Here is a 9,671-nt window from a genome sequence, read left to right on the forward strand (position 1 = left end):
CTGGATGCTATGGACAAGTTAGCATGGCCAATCCACCAAACCTACACATCTTTGGACTGTGGGAAGAAACTGGAGCACCCAGCGAAAACCCACACAGAAATGGGGAGAATGCAAACTTCACACAAACAGACACCCAGGTTGGAATTGAACTCAGGTCCCTGGCACTGTGCGGCAGAAGTGCTAACCACTATGCCCATTGTCAATATTCCCATGGTCAATGTTAGAAGGAACCAACACATAAGTACAAAAGACAAGGCTGAAAGGTTTGCTGCAATCTTCAACCAGAAGTGCCATGTGGATCATATCAAGAAATGGTTGAAGACAATGGATACTGCAAATGCTTTGAGCCCTGACAATAATCCGGCAATAGAATTAAAGACTTATGCTCCAGAACTTGCCATACCCCAATCCAAGTTGTTCCAGTATAGTTACAACACTGGCATCTACCTGACAATATGGAACATTGCCCAGGTATACCTACATACAAAAATCAGGACAAATCCAACCTGGCCAATACTGCCCCTTCAATTTCCTCTTGATTATCAGTAAAACTGAAGGAAGATCCTGCCAGGGGCACTCAGCTCCTGACCTCACTATAGCCTTGGTTCAAACATTGGCAAAAGAGCTGAATTCCAGAGGTAAAGCAAGAGTGACAGCCCTTGACATTAAGGCCATAGCTGACTGTGTGGCATCAAGGTGCCCTATCAAAACTAGAATCAATTGGAATGAAGGGGAAAACTCTTCACTGATTGGAGTCAAACCTGGCACAAAGGAAGATGGCTGTTTTTGCTGGAGGTCAGTTATTTCAGCTCCAGGCCATCTCTTCAGGATTTCTTCAGGGTAGTGTCCCAAGCCCAATTATTTTCATCTCCTTCATCAATAACCTTCCCTCTATCATATGGCCAGAAATGGGGATGTTGACCAATACTTGCGACTCCTCAGAGTAAATTTCTTTTCTCTAAGGTGGGGGAGTTCAAAACTCTGGGGCATTTTTTAAAAGGTGAGAGGAGAAAGTTTTAAAAAGGACATATGGGGCAACTTTTTTTTTTACACAGAGAGTGATTCATGTGCACGAACTGCCAGAGGAAGTGGTAGATGCAGGTACGGTTACAACGTTGACAAGACATTTGGGTAAGTACATGAATAGAAAAGGTTTGGAGGGATATGGGCCAAATGGAGGCAGATGGGACTATTTAAGTTTGGGAACACGGTCGGCATGGACTAGAGTCATAGAATCATACAGCACAGAAACAGATCCTTCAGTCCAATCAGTCCATGCCAAACATGATCCCAAACTAAACTAGTCCCACTGCCTGCTCCTGGCTCATATCCCTCCAAACCTTTCCTATTCATTTATGTATCCAAGTGTCTTTTAAACATTGTAATCGTACCTGCACCCATCACTTCTTCATTCCACACGCACACCACACTCTGTGTAAAAAGTTTACCTCATGTCTTTTTAAAATGTCTCTCCTCTCACTTTAAAAATGTGCCCTCTAGTCTTGAAATTTCCGCATCCTAGGGAAAAGACAATTACCATTAACTCTATCTATACCTCATTATTTTATAAACACTCAACCTCCTATGCTCCAGTGAAAAAGTCCCAGCCGATCCAGCCTTTGTCTTTAACTCAAACCTTCTTTACCTGGCAACATCTTGGTAAATCTCTTCTGAACCCTCTCCAGCTTGATAATATCCTTCCTATAACTGGGTGACCAGAACTGGACACCGTATTCCAGAAGAGGCCTCACCGATGTCCTGTATAACTTCAACATGACCTCCCAACTCCTATAGTCAAATGTCTGAGCAGTGAAGGCAAGCGTGCCAAATGCCTTTTTAACCGCCCTGTCTATATGTGATACAAACTTTACAGAATTACGTACCCGCACCCCTAAGTCCCTCTGTTCTACAATATTAAAACTTTTGGTTGGCACGTTTGGGCCGAAGGGCCTATCTTCATGCTATAGGACTCTATGACTATCCAAAGCCTTACCATTAAACACATAAGCCCTACCCTTGTTTGTTGTCCCAAACTACAATACCTCGCATTTATCCAGATTGAACTCCATCTACCATTTTTCAGCCCATTGACCCATTTGATCAAGATCTCTTTGTAATCTTAGAAAACCTTCTTCACTGTCTACTATGCCAACAATTTTGGTGTCATCCATAAACTCACTAACCATGCCTTCTATATTCTTATCCAAATCATTTATATAAATGTTGTTGCCATGCTGTATGACTCTATGACTCTACGTTCACATGCAACAAGATCTGGACAACATCCAGGCTTGGGCTGACAAGTGACAAGTAACATTCACACCACACAAATGCCAGGCAATGACTATTTCCAGCAAGAGACAATCTAACCACCTGCTCCTTGACATTCAATGGTATTACCATCACTGAATCCCCCACTATCAATACATTCAGGGTTACCATTGACCAGAAAATTAACTGGACTCATCATATAAACACCATGCCGACAAGAGCAAGCCAGAGGCTAGGAGTACTGTGGTGAGTAGCTCACCTCCTGATTCCCCAAAGCCTGTCCACCATCTATAAAGCACAAGCCAGGAGTGTGATGAAATACTTCCCACTCACCTCAATAGATGCAGCTCCAACAACACAAGAAGCATGACTCCATCCAGGACAAAGCAGTCTGCTTGTTTGGCACAACATTCGCAAGCATCCACTCCCTCCATTACTGATGCGCAGTAGCCACAGTGTGCACAACCTACAAGATGCACTATAGAAATTCACCAAAGATCCTCAGACAGCACCTTCCAAACCCACAACCACCTCCATCTAGAAGGACAAGAGCAGAAGATATGGGAACACCACCACCTTCAAGTTTACCCTCCAAGCTACTCACCAACTAAACTTTGAAATATATCACTGTTCCTTCACTATCGCACGGTCAAAATCCTGGAATTCCCACCCTAATGGCATTGTGGGTTAACCTACAGCAGGTGGACTGCAGTGGTTCAAGAAGGCAGCTCACCACCACCTTCTCAAGGGCAACTAGGGATGGGCAATAAACGCTGACCAGCCAATGATGTCCACTTCCCACAAATGAATTAAAAGAAAAGCATACTGAAGAATTGGTCTCAGCCTGTTTAAGTTTGCTTTAAAAGCGTAGACTATGGATTTAGTAGGATTTAGGACAATACATAGGCAAAAGTGTTGGATGACATTAATTTATCAGAAGTTATGGCCTGCTCCTCCTCTGCCCAAAAGTCATATAGGCCTATGTCTTAAGTTCTTCTCAACTCTAGACATTTTGCCTTCCTCTAGGATCATGAGGCTGTCAGAATGTTAAATAATTGTTATTATCTGATTAAAAGCAAAAGATGACCATGGATACTGAAGCATCAGTGTATCAGCAGCAACAAAGATTGGGGTGATTAGAGTGATATGGAAGTGAGGAACACTTGAGGGCCCTGGAGGTAATGTGGTCAGCACAATAATAAAGATGGTTGTGTAGGTGGTGATGGACTAGCCTTTTGGCTTGTAATCTATGCTCACACAAGAAGGACTGGCACTTGTATAAACATGCTCCCTGACAGAAATCAGAAAATTTAGAACAGTTAGCAGAAACAGAATTGCAAGTGGGAAATCAAGATGGGGTGAGAATTGGAGAATGGATTTCTGTACTAAAAAAGTAAACATATAAGAGAACAAGAGATTGAACGACATTTGCAATGAAATAGTTACCTTGAAATCTAATTAACTTTTAAAATGTAATTATGATTATAGAAACAAATCTGTAAGGTTTTTTTAAAAGCTGTTATCAACAAGTAAATTTGGTAATAGAAATAATACTTAAAGTTTTTTTTGAAAGTCAGTTTACTTTAAACTTGTGGAAATGTATACTGGGGAACAAATGTACCTAATGCGGAATATTTTCATATGCTTCAGCTGCACTGTAGAGGATTGTATACAATTACGAAGGAATTCAATAATCGAAGTGTTGCAAAAAGCCATGGTTAGTTATATGCATTGTCAAACCTTTCTACAGCAGCAAGGTTAAGAATTCTAACATACAGCTGGTGCTATGGGATCATTGTTTTACGGCAGAATTCTCACTACCCTTCAATCTTTTGAGAGCAACATGCGAATAATATGAATTTGCTAATTACACATAACAGAAACAGATATTAAGCCTTAATATTAAGATATTAAGGTTTATATCCAATTCCCTATATTGAACTTTGGCTACAATATCAGAAAAGTTACGATCTGCTGGAAATCACCTTTTGTACTATCATCTATATACAGGAGTTTAAAAAAAAGCTTACCATTGAGAGTTGTAAAGATTTAGGTCACTTTATAATCAGTGTTTTTACCCTCCATATTATTGCTGTGTAATCTAATGATTGTAATTATCTGGTCTTGAACCATTCCACTTACAGCTTGCAACTTGTAAAGTCACACTCTTTTTGGTAGTCAGAGGACATCAAAATCCTATTTTTCACACTCTGCAACAATGATTGATAGAAAATATTTTGTCACATATTCTCACAATCTAATTTAAATGTTGGGACACCGAACAGGCCATTCAGTTCAAATGGACAATACCAGTCTTCATCTTCTACATGAGCCTCCTCTCACCTTATGACTTATTAATGCAACTGAAGTAGTATTTTTTTACTCCCTCGTGACCTATTGTAGCTTTACTTAATGCATGAATGCCACTTAATATAGTTCCTACATGTGTAGGAAGTTCCAAACCTCAGCATGCTCTGTGTAAAAATGTTTCCCCTGAATTCCTTACAGAAAGTGTTAATTATTGCCTTATATCTATGCCCCTACTTTTGGATTCTCCCACAGGCATATACATCATCTTTATATTTACCTTACCAATGTTGCTTCTTAGTCTTCTCTTTTCCAAGGAGAAAAAGCCCAAACCTTTCCGAATACAACAATGAAATTTTTAGAACATTCTTCAGCACTTCAATAGTTTTTCCGCAGAATGGAGATCAAAATTACATACCATATTCTAAGTATGGTCTAACAAAGGTACACTTTTAACATAACATCTTTGCTATGATTTCTATTCCTCTAAAAACAAACTAAAGTTTCTTGTTAACCACTGCCTACATTTTATGATTTGTAAATATATACTCCTAGAACAGATAGGGTCCAGATAAATGCCCATCTTTGTGCCTCTACCCTATTTGGATTTTTATTTTCCAAGAATTTCATGGCCTCTTATTGCTCCTACCAAAATACACCAGTTCACACTTAGCTAATTTGAAAGTGATTGCCATTAACTCACTTGTTTGACTGGTTTGTTAAAAATGCACCTTTGCCCCATCCATTGCTCCTCCAACATACAATTCATCAATGCAAATATACTAAATGTTTGGTGAAAAAATGTAACATGTCAGATTGGGTTGAGTTATAATAATAAAAGTATTTACTGTAAATTTAGCTTCATTAAGAAACCTACGACTTGACCATCTTCAGGAAGAAACCTATTGTTAGCAAACCAGAAATGTGCACAATTATGTTGTTCTTTGTCAAGATTTAAAGATGCTCAAGACCAAAAAGTAATTTCACAAAGTTATTAAAAAGCAAGAGTGCAAATATCCTTTTAACATTATAACATAATATGGCCAAATGGATGCAGAATCCAGATCAATTCACAATGAAGTTATTTAATTACTTATATTCATAGTGACAGAGCAAATAGTTTAACATCTACTTTGTTTACCTTTCCAAGTCAAGGAACCTGAATTAGGTTACATTATTTGGCCTATACTGTGTCACAACAACTATTTTTGTACACACATTGTGGTTGTTGCCTTTTATGGGAAACTATGTCTTCGTAAACACAGAAGCCACTTTTGATAAGATGCCTTCCAAGGTTGGTGCTGAGATTGAAAGGCACTTAAGAATACAAAGAGGAAAGCAGCACTAGTAACTGCAATTCACAACCTAACCAATCATTGAAAACAAAATTTCAAAAGACAAGTAAATTTGAATCAAATTGTTTCTCCCTATCTTAAACTTTCCAATGCATTATTGGAATAACACCTTTATCTAAATCCGCTCTCTCCGTGACTCCCTCTTCCGCTCCAAACTCCCCACTAGCCCCACCACCCCTCGCACTTTTCCCTGCAACCGCAGGAAGTGCTACACCTGTCCCTACACCTCTCACCTCACCTCCATCCCAGGCCCCAAGAAAACCTTCCACATTAAACAGATGTTCACCTGCACATCTGCTAATGCGGTCTATTGTATCCGCTGTTCCCGATGTGGCCTCCTCGACAGCGGGGAAACCAAGCGGAGGCTTGGAGACCGCTTTGTGGAGCACCTACGCTTGGTTTGTGACAAACAATAACACCTCCCAGTAGCAAACCACTTCAACGCCCCCCTGCACTCCTTGGATGACATGTCCATCCTGGGCCTCCTCCAATGCTACAACGATGCCACCTGAAGGCTGGAGGAACAGCACCTCATATTCCACTTGGGAACCCTGCAGCCCAATTGTCTCAATGTGGACTTCACAAGCTTCAAAACCTGCCCAGCCCCGACCTCATCCCAAGACCAGCCCATCTCGTCCCCGCCTCCTTGACCTGTCCGTCTTTTCTCCCACCTATCCGCTCCTCCCAACCCCCTTCCTAACCCCCTACCTGCACTCACCTTTACTGGCTTCATCCCCACCTCCTTGACTTGTCCGTCTTCTCTCCACCTATCCGCTCCTCTATCCACCTTCTATCATTGCCTACCCCTCTCTCTATTTATTTCAGTGCCCCCTTCCTCTCCCCCCCATTTCCGAAGAAGGGTGCAGACCCGAAACGTCAGCTTTCCTGCTCCTTTGATGCTGCCTGGCCTGCTGTGTTCATCCGGCTCTACACTTTGCTATCTCAGACTCCAGCATCGGCAGTTCCTACTATATCTTAGAATGAATCTAGTGATATTTTTTCAATAAATATTCCATTGTGCATTGGTTATGTCCATAAGAAAAGGCATCAATTGGTAATACATCACCCATTCCCCTTCCCCGAATTTATAATCAATGTACAAGAGTGAATTATCACCTAAACCTCAAAGTTTAAATGGCATTCATGAATCATTTTGAATTTTGCTGTTAGTTTGATATCTTGAATTTCTGACACCCTCAATTCGCTTCCACTGTAATACGGTTTTCCTATAGTGCCTCGAACACACAGTGTATCCTTCTTGCAGATTAATATCACATTTTGTAATTAACTCTTCCAGACAATTACATTACCACAGCAGTTTTCATAATTGAAAAATTGTTCTAATGAGATTGGTTATCGAATAGTTTGCAAACATTCCTGAGGCTGGCAGACGAAATGGAAACTCCCACAATCTCATTACACAGCTGCATTAAAATCATTTAAATTATGCATTTTATACACATAGCAGGCATTTCATCTTTATCCTAATTTTTATTTTCCCATCTGCTCCATGTCATAGACAATAGGTAGATCCATAAGTCCTTATTAAACCTATCTTGGAAATACTCCCTTTTTTTTTCTTCTCTTCAAAGTAATGGATGGATCACATTCTCCACACAAGCGTCTTCCAATATGAAATATCAAATTGACTATTTAACAGAACAGATATTCAACCTAATTATGCCAGATTTTGGCGCCGTGCAAGTTTGATACAAATTGAGATTGTGATGTTGCTGACTGGATGCAGGATTTGGATAAAAGGTGGATTCAAGGTTTGTGGACAGTAATGATAATGAACACAATAATTCAAAAAACTGCCAAATATTTATCATGAAAGAGTTAGTTAGGATAGAAGAAATTACTAAAATAGTTTCACATTCAGAGGAGTCTACAACTAATATACAATTTTAAACTCAGTTTGGTAACACACGCAAACCAAATCTAACTGCTCCAGCAGCCCAACTAGGATTTGTACACATAATCCACTACGCTAATAAGTGATTGCTTCATTATCAAAGATGATATCCTCAGAAGGAGGCATTAAACAAAGACTTATTACTGTGGTTCAGGTAAATTGTATACATCTTATAGCGTAGAAAATAGGAGTAAGCCATTCGGCCCTTCAAGCTTACTGTCATTAATTATGATAATGGCTGATCATCCAACTTAGTACCCTGTTCCTGCTTTGTCCCCATAACCCTTCATCCCTTTAGCCCTAAGAACAATATCTAATTCTTTCTTGAAAACATTCAATGTTTTGGCTTCAACTATTTTCCATGGCAGAGAATTCCACATGCTCATCACTTTCTGGTGAAGAATTTTTTTTAATCTTAAAAGGCTTACCCCATATCCTTATATTGAGACCCTTGGTTCTGGACTCCCCAGTCATTGGGAACATTTTTCTTACATTTATTCTGTCTAGTCCTGTTAATATTTTCTTGGTTTCTGCAATTCCCCCTCATTCTTCTAAAGTCCAGTGAATATAGTCCTAACCAACTCAGTCTCTCTACATGTCAGCCCTGCCACCCCAGCATGATTTAAAGAGTTTGAGCTGCAATTCAAGGAAAAAGGAGTGCTCAGACCTTCCTGCTGGGAGACAAAAGTGTGAGGAATTGGATATCCATGTTGAAAAGGAGATAGTAAGGGACAGAAATACAGAAACTTAAAGTAACAAAGGATATTGGAAGAGTTGTGGATGTAGGTGGAAAGGGAAGCGAGTGGACCAGAGAAGAAAAACTGGCACAGGAAGACATCATATCTGTGAAGCAAGAACAAGCTGAAATAAGTCATTTAAATCTTCCTGAAAATGCCGGTTTAATTTTTACCGGTCTGCCAAAATACGATTATTAAGTGATAATAAATACACTTAACAGTTCAGAGATGATTAAATCACTCCTACTTTTAGCTGATCTATCTTGGCAACAAAAATAGTAAAGGAATCTACTGTATCAATTTTCTATTTGCAGTAATTATTTTGCAAATATTCATATTTTCCGTCAATACCTTAATGAACAATCCAAGTACGTAGGCTTGGTAAGCCTTCATTGCTAGATTCAATACTGAATGCTGAAATAGCATTGCTGTGGTTGCTTTCAAAACTCACTTCACCGTTCAGGAGATACATAACTAGAAGGACACAGCTTTAAGTTAATTGCAAAAAGACAGAGAATTTACTTTTTCAATGCAACAAGTTATGATCTGGAATGTACCGTCTGAGAAGGGAAGATGATTCAAGGACTTTCAAAGGAAATTGACATATACATCAAAAGGAGAGGAAAAAGGAGTGTCTGGGCAAACAGCGAGACAATAGGACCAAATTGTAGCTGTTTCAGAGAATCAGCACAGGCACAATGAGGTGAATTATTTCTTTCTACACTGTATTGTTCTGTGATTAAAAGATGATTGGAGCTATTTAATTTCTTGTTATGTGGAATCTGGAATAAACCATTAAGATTCACTGGACCCAATTAGCACACAACCAATACGACAAATTATTTTATTATATTTATTTAAAAATAATTTAAAAATTACACTGAGCAACTATTCCTATTACTAAAATTTGGGCTTTTTGCAATACTTTGCAAACTCGAGGTTTCCTTTTTAATTTTCTCCATGCAGAATGTAACACTGGTTAAGTAACTCAAAGTGAAACTTCTGTTATTAACCTATTTACTGTAGTCAAGGACTGCAAAAACACATTCTATGTTGAAAGAGAAATTCAAAATACAGACTCAGTAG

Source organism: Rhincodon typus, chromosome 16 (assembly GCF_021869965.1).
Source record: "Rhincodon typus isolate 14 chromosome 16, sRhiTyp1.1, whole genome shotgun sequence".
Classification (NCBI taxonomy): Eukaryota; Metazoa; Chordata; class Chondrichthyes; order Orectolobiformes; family Rhincodontidae; genus Rhincodon; species Rhincodon typus.